The sequence below is a fragment of the Neomonachus schauinslandi genome, chromosome 3 (assembly GCF_002201575.2).
Source record: "Neomonachus schauinslandi chromosome 3, ASM220157v2, whole genome shotgun sequence".
In the NCBI taxonomy this organism is placed as follows: domain Eukaryota; kingdom Metazoa; phylum Chordata; class Mammalia; order Carnivora; family Phocidae; genus Neomonachus; species Neomonachus schauinslandi.
The window spans coordinates 123,269,015-123,277,514 of record NC_058405.1 but is presented as its reverse complement, the minus strand read 5'-3'; the positions used below and the strand labels follow the sequence as shown (position 1 = coordinate 123,277,514).

Genomic DNA, 8,500 nt, shown 5'->3' with positions numbered 1-8,500 from the left:
TGATCATTTTCTGTACTGATTATATAACATTTTCCATATGGAGTCTTTGTCTTTTCCAATTGGATTATATGCAAATTACAAATAAAGGCTATATTTTATATTGTGCAACTATCAGGGTACCCGGTAAGGCTATTTCATAACAGGCACTTAAATATTTCTTCATGAATTACTAAATTAATGAATGCAAGCAAGACTACTGCAAGATATCATTTAATTACCCATCCACCCAAAATCCAATCATACATTTATTGTGCGCCTACTACGTGTCAACCATTGACTTAGATGAGGTGGATAAAAAATGAACCTGAAAAGAAAAATCCGTATCCGAAAGATATCACTCTATACGGCACATACAGTCAAACGAACACATCGTTATGAGAGCCTGTACCCAGGGAATACCTGGAAGCAGTGGGAGCAGAAAACAAGGAGGGTCCAGGGTCTTCCTGAGGAGATCAGATGGAGTTGCCAGCGAAGGTTTCACAAAGAAAGTAATATTTTTTCCCCCTGAGTTTTAAAGGACAATTAGGAGTTTTCCAGGAGGACAAGAAATGGATGGAATTGTGCAGCATAGAGGTGTATGATACAATTCATTAACTGTGTCTGCATTCCAGAATTCCTCTGCTTAAAGCGGGGGAGAATGAAGTTGGAGAATAAACAGCTGGACCAGAAGAGTCTTAGATGGTACAGGAAGAAGTTCCTCACCACCTCACAGGGCAGTAATTCCCAGACTTTTGGATTTTACAGACCAGCATATTTTAAGGACATTTTAAGATGATCAACTTTCTGTTTGGGTTAATTGAATCATTTTTTTTTCTCAAACTTACTTTTGCAAATGCCAGCATTTCATAAAGGAAAGGCCCTTTTTTTCCTAAGAGCCCAAAATGTAGAAAATCAAATTTCCTTTAACTTTGATACTTTATTTTATATTTTAAAGATTTTATTTATTTATTTTTTTTAAAGATTTTATTTATTTGACAGAGAGAGACACAGCGAGAGAGGGAACACAGCAGGGGGAGTGGGAGAGGGAGAAGCAGGCCTCCCGTGGAGCAGGGAGCCCGATGCGGGGCTCGATCCCAGGACCCTGCGATCATGACCTGAGCCGAAGGCAGACGCTTAACGACTGAGCCACCCAGGCACCCCTAAAGATTTTATTTTTAAGTAATCTCTACGCCCCATGTGGGGCTCAGACGTCACAACCCTGAGATCAAGAGTCACAGGCTCCACAGACTGAACCACCCAGGTGCCCCTAACTTTGATACTTTAAACCTTTACCACACCGGTGCCCATTGCATGAGCTTGACTCTTAGAACCTCAGATATAGCCAATGAGGAAGGAATGAAAAATTTCAAGTAAGAAAATTATACAGTCTTCTTTTTTTTCTAAATAAAAATGACTCTTGCATCCCACTCGGACCATTATGTGTTCTACAAACATTTTCCTATTTCCAATTTTGTCTATTTTACTGACTTAACAATATAGGGACCAGGATGTCACAGGTGCATTAAGCAGGTGGTGATAGTTATACTGGGGGCAGCAAACCCAAGTGAGATCATATGTAGCTTCAGGTTCCACATTTGCTGCTAAATTTCCTCATTGAGGCAGAGTAAGGCAGTCCAGAAAGTCACCTCAGTCCCCTGAGAGAATGCTATATTTAAGCATTCTGAAAATTATTTGAAAATACAGAATTTTAAATAACTTTTAGACTTAAATCTGGATCATTAGGCTCATGGATCAACTTGATTTGTTTGTTGGTTTGTTCATTTATATTCTATTAATTCTACAGAGGAGCCCAAGTAGCCATACTTCAAGGGATCTTGTATTTTTGTGATTAATGGTGACATATAACCCCAAATCAAAGAAATGCTAAGTGATGGATGAAATTCTAAAGCTTTACAAGTTCAGTCCACTCGGAATTCACATCAAAATGTACAGAGGCACATCCCAGGCTCATGCTGAACCTGCTAAATTGGGCAGTAAATCTCATGAGAGTTCAGCACATGAAATCTCTGGTATTTCCTGCTTTTAATTTGTCTAGAAATACTTCAAGGATAGCTTTTCTTATCATATTTCAGAACATGTCCTTGTAAAATGGAGACACATAGAGAGATTTAGTTTGCATTAATAAGGTTGGCTCAAATTTGGCTTAAGATTAGTTGTTGTATTACTAAGTCCAATTCCATGTATCCCTTAACCAAAGGGAAAATGGAGAACTTCTCACAAATAGCAAGAAGCTATGTGATAAGGAAATATGAGATATTCTTTAGTTAAAAAAAAAAAAGGAAACTACTTACAAATCCAAAGTTATATAACAGAAATTCACAGAGAGAGAAATACTTTTAGTTGGAAAGACTGAGAAACCATCTCCCAAAGTCATCAAGTTCTTCATACACAGCTTTTAAAGCTTTTTTAAAAAAGATTTATTTATTTATTCGAGAGAGTAATAGAGGGAGAATGTGTGTGCGGAGGGGTGGGGAGGGGCAGAGAGAGAATCTCAAGCAGACTCCCTGCTGAGCACAGAGCCTGACTCAGAGCTCCATCTCATGACCCTGAGATCATGCCCATGAGATCATGACCTAAGCAGAAATGAAGAGCTGGCCGCTTAACGGACTGAGCCACCCAGGTGCCCTTAGCTAATAATGCTTTTTAAAAATCCTTCCCCATATTCTTTTTCCTTTCTTTACTTGGATACCTAAAATGTCAAGATTCATTGACCCACAATCCATACCTGGTGCCCCAAAGTGGTATGTTCACACTTTCTTACTCCAGTGGTTTACTCTTTGAAAGGAAGCTTCAGTAATCTGGCAACAGGCAAGCAGAGGCATGCAATAAGAAATGAAGGACACGGGCGCCTGGGTGGCTCAGTCGTTAAGCGTCTGCCTTCAGCTCAGGTCATGATCCCAGGGTCCTGGGATCGAGCCCCGCATCCGGCGCCCTGCTCAGCGGGAGGCCTTCTTCTCCCTCTCACACTTCCGCTGCTTGTGTTCCCTCTCTCACTGTCTCTCTCTGTCATATAAATAAATAAAATCTTTAAAAAAAAAAAAAGAAATGAAGGACAAAGAACCTCAGCGTTCATGCTGATAATGTGCTTGACTAATTAATGAGCCTTAACCGCCATGGTTTTTTTTTTCTTCAAACTCTATTAGGTATAACCTGGGATGTGGCAAACATGTACTTTTTTTTTTTTCGGTATGTCACTGGTGCTAAGACAACTTTGCTTAAAATTTTTTTTTCCATCTGCCCTCTCTAATCTTTGAAAAGTTTTTGAAAGTCAAAGTGTGTTCTACCTACGCAATGACTGTTTTCCTTTTTAAGGGAAATTTCATCTTCCTGTAATCACTGATCCACTGAATCAATGATATCTTCCATTCATAAATCTAAATGCAATGACTATTTTTCTTAATGCTTTTATTCATATTCCAAAATTCTTTGACACTTGCATCCCAGATCAATCAGTTCTATAGGAAGCTATTTACTTTGGATTAGGGAATATAATGGTCAGATTATAGTTGCCAAACTAAGTGACGACTTCTCAGCCTAAGATCTATTTACGTAACAGCATCAGTGATTAAAGGGAAACATTGCCCATCACATATGGGATCTCATAATTTTCTTTTTCAAGTTAAAAAGACTTGACTAGCTCAAGAAGACCCTAGAATGATCATTTTTGTCTTTTACAATAGGAGAACCCAGCCCCCCCCCCCCCCCCCCCGTTTTGGGATGAGAGGAGGGAAATGGAGACAGACAGACAGACAGACACACACACACACACACACACATGCATAGACAGATAGAATTTTAGATTTTAGATTGTAGTTTTGTTTTAGTCAAGCACACTAGTATATCTTCTATTTGTATAATATAAAACAGCTTTGGCAGTTGTAGCCAATGGCAGTATCGCAGTGGGAGTATCGTAGCCAATGAGGTTTATCCGAGGCGCGATTATTGCTGATTGTATAATATAAAACAGTGCCTTACGGCTCCACCTTCATTAGTTTTCTCTCTTATTCAACAGAGATTATGCCTACAGTTCCTAGTTTGCCCCAGCTTAATTTATATTACAAACTGAAATTTGCTCAAAGCATGATCAGTTTTATTTTTATAGCTTTTCTGCTATTCCGAGGAATCAACCTTCTGTCACCACTTTCCAACAACTTTGTTCTTTAGAGTTGAACCATAAGATATTTTTTTAAAGATTATATTTATTTATTAGTCAGAGAGAGAGAGAGAGAAAGAGAGAGAGAGCACAAGCAGGGGGAACGGCAGGCAGAGGGAGAAGCAGGCTCCCTGCTAAGCAAGATGCCCGATGTGGGATCGATCCCAGGGTCCATGTTTGCCACATCCCAGGTCCCTGGGAGGACCCTGGGATCATGACCTAAGCTGAAGGTGGTCGCTTAACCGACTGAGCCACCCAGGCGTCCCGAACCATAAGATACTATAACAGGTTACTGGAAGCTAAACCCTTGGCTCTAGTTAATTAGCTGTTCTATAGAAAACTTAGACCGGACTTTCGTTGGCAAGTAGTAAGTTTCTCAGGGAAAGAAGGATCTAGCGGACTTCCAGCAGGGGCAGTTCATGTTTCTGGGGGGCCCGAGGCTGTACAAGTTGGAGGGTCACTTTTAAGAAAAAGAACATGAAATTACAAATACAAAATTAGGTACATTTTAGAATGAGAGAAACAATCACAAGAAATGTGAGGAGTCTTGGACTTTTCTTCTGAGATCTCTTGCCAGAAATGCTTACAAGAAATTCTTCCAGATTGTTCTCTGGCTTCCTCTTCCCAGCTTGAACACAACCAGCAGCTCCCAGCATCCTCTATGGCTCTGCAAGTGAGGGGCCTTCTATCTTCTTATGAGGAAGTCTTCAGAAATAATATAATATTGTTTGTAGTTTTTCCTGACTTTTACAAGCCTTCTAGAATTGAGGATGGACCAAACAACTTGAATTGAGAACACTGACCATTGAGACCTCTTGGGAATTTTATAAGAATACTATATCCTACTTTCAAAAAAAAAAAAAAAAAAAGAATCCTACTTTCTGTGAGGAAAGGGAGGGAGGAGAGCTCTCCTGACTGGGCAGTTAATAACTGCCCAGTTAATAATAAATGAGTAAAACAAAGATAGACCTTGGCTTCTCTACTCATATGATAACTGTTTTTGTTGCTTATCCAGCTTTTGAGGGCCAGCCTTCCTGTTAGATTTAAAATCAACAATTTCTTTACACCTGGTAATATGGTTTTTAATATGAGAGTCGACTGGTAACTTTAATAAAAACTAGGCCTGCTATACAAATATTACCACAAAGAAGGACCTCATGATTCTAAAACCTAAAATCAACCATTCTGCAACCAAAGTTGTATTTTTTTAATTAATCTCTCCAACTTATAACAGCTTTATGACTACTTATTTCCACATAGCAAGTCTCTCCATTCAGTTACTTTAGAATACGTTTTGCAAAAGATTTATTTCAGGAGATATACCAAAAACCTGTAACTGCACTTCTGGGGACATAAAAAACAGTCAAGATGAGTACAGAATACCAATTATTGTAGGTTTATGAAAAGGGGTTAGATTTTGGTAACATGTTTGTCCATTTGTTCATGCATGGGGCTAGATTCAAATTTTATTTTGAGGAAGCCTCTTGGTTCTGCTTGGGAGAGTCCCTTGGTATCATAGGTGACTATGAATTCAAGCAAGTATCCTTGTGAAACCCTTAATTTTCATAGAAAAAAAGTCTTCTCACCTCTATAACACACACACATACACACACACACACACAGAGGAGAGAAACTTGCCTGGCAATCAAAGTATATGGTTCTGCACTTATATATAGTGTGACCAACTATTGCCATTTACCTGGGACTGTCCTGGTTAATGCTGATAGTTCTGCATCTCAGAAAACCTCTCGGTCCTGGGCAAACCAGGACAGTTGGTCACCCTACTTATATGGTGACATATACATGTTGTCAAATAAGTCCCCACTGCTGCTAGATACAAAAAAAAAAAAAAATCCAGATTGGAGTTGGGTTTTTAGCCTACAACTTCCAATTCCTTAAATGTCTGTAACTTGAAATTATAGTTGACCATTGAACAACTTGGGTTTGAACCGCGTGGGTCCACTTCTATAGGGCTAGTTTACAGGGCAGAACTGTCATTACACTTACTCTTCCTTAGGATTTTCTTCATTTTTTTTAAGATTTTATTTATTTGAGAGAAAGCATGAGCAGGGGGAGGAGCAGAGGGGGAGGGAGGGTAAAGAATCTCAAACAGATTCTGTGCTGAGCACGGAGCCCCACGGGGGCTTGATCCCACGACCCTGAGATCATGACCTGAGTCGAAACCAAGAGTTGGATGCTTAATTGACTGAACCATCCAGGCGCCCCATGATTTTCTTATTAGCATTTTTTTCCTCTAGCTTACTTTATTGTAAGAATTCAGTACATAATATATATAACATACAAAATATGTGTTAATCAATGGTTTATGTTATCAGTAAGACTTCCAATCAACAGTAGGTTCTTAGTAGTTAGTTTTGGGGGGAGTCAAAATTTATATGTGGATTTTCAAGTGTGCAGGGGGTCAGGATTCCCACTTTCGCATCATGCAAGTGTCAACTGTATAGTTAAAATTCGGTGTGCATATACATTTTTCTGTTGGAAGGCCCACAGTTTCCAACAGATTTTTAATGGGATGCACCTAAAAAAAAATTAAAGAAAGCTTATCTACAGAGGATTGTCTGAACTATGTGTAGCCTATTATTTGTCTAAATATTCTAATTGTTTTGCCTCACTGCACTTTGGATAAGACCATCAGTTATTAGAACCACCCAGAGATGGTTACTGCTATAAGGATGCTGACAAGGACATTGTTTATTATGTCATGCTGTTCCTTTAATAAGGAGCCTTGGAAAGAAATATCTGTTTTGTCTTGCTTTCGAAATTCATTTTCTTCTTCTGAATAAGTTTGCTTTTTCTCTTATACAAATAGCTGACCACATTCCCTCTTCTTATAGTCTTCTAGACACCTTAGAGTCAAATATCTGGCCTGCCGGTAGAAAGTACATAACACTTCACAGTATGTACTTTTCTTATTAAATACATTCCTGGTTCTTTTTTATGTTCCTGGCCTTGTTTTCCCTTTGTCTCATATTTCTCTCCTACTTCTAACATTTATTATTCTATCAGTTAGGAATTAGGTTTGGCCGTGAACATAAGAAACTCCTCAAATAGGTGCTTAAACAAGTAGGATCTTATTTTGCTCACATAAGAATCTTTCCTTCAGGGCAAAGACTCTCCTTCTACAATTGTTGTCTTGTGCTCTTAAGATAGCTGTTCCACTCTAGCACTGAATCCTTATTCCTGGAATGAAGATGAAAAACAAATATCAAAAGGTATGTACCATTCCTGCTTATTTTCATTAGTCTGAACTTTATCATATGACCAATCCCAGGTAGAAAGGACACTGAATTTTTTTTTTTCTGGGCTCATTGCCACCTGAACAAAATGAATAAAATCAGGGTCTGATTAATAGAAAGACCTGGACAATCACAACCAGCCATGACCAACACAATTCTCTTTTTGAATTTATAAGCCACTGCATCTATTTTGGCCTGAGGTTGGGAGGTCACAATAGAAAATTTAAATGCATCAAATTGCAGTGGACAACTGCGAAAGGTTCTCAGGTAGTTTCCCATATGATGTAATTACAACTCAGGTGAATGAGGTATAATTCCGGACCTAACATGACTTCTAATTCAAAATCTCAAAGCTGTTCCATGGCTGGGGGTGGGTGGGGGGAGGACCTCCAGCGAAATTGTGTATAGAGTTCCTGTTCTTAGCTAACTGCCAAAGAAATAGATTCAATTCATCATTCATGTTGACTGTTCTATGCCAGGTACTGTGCTGGTTTCTGGGAATCTGAAAATTAACAAGTTTCAGTCAGTTTCTATGTCTAACATGTACAGTTAGGTAGGAGCACCAGGGAGCAAACCCACAATTGTGACAGTGTTCGATACGCAATACGGTAGTTGCATGCGCAGGACACTGTGAGAGCAGGGAGGAACCAAAACCTGCCTGGGGAGGAAGCACAGGGGAGACATCCTGGAGGAAATAACACTTGACCTTGAGGATGATTTGGGATTAGCACATAGATATGCTGAAGAGAGAATTCCCAGGCTGATGTGCCTAAGTGGAGAGATTGCGAGTAGCCCTAAAATATGCATGAGGTAGCAAAGCAAGAGATGATATTGGGGAGTTCCAGACTCCAAAAGGCACATGTGTTGGGGGTATAGTTCAGTGGTAGAGCATTTGACTGCAAAAGGCACGTGTGCTGAGCTAAGGAGTTTGGATTTTACAGGCGATGGGGAAAATAGCAAAGTTTTTTTTTTTTTTTTCCTCTTACGGAAAGGAGTCATATCCATATATTTGAATATTAAAAAGGCTACTTTGGCAACTGTGTACTTGATGGATTGGAGACAGCAAGAGGGATTGGGAGGCTGTATGGTC

General features: G+C 39.3%; 1 pseudogene; it reads left to right on the top strand.

Moving 5' to 3' along the window:
• Positions 1-3,893: 3,893 nt before the first annotated feature.
• On the top strand, positions 3,894-4,071 carry LOC123324375 (annotated as a pseudogene).
• Positions 4,072-8,500: the final 4,429 nt, after the last annotated feature.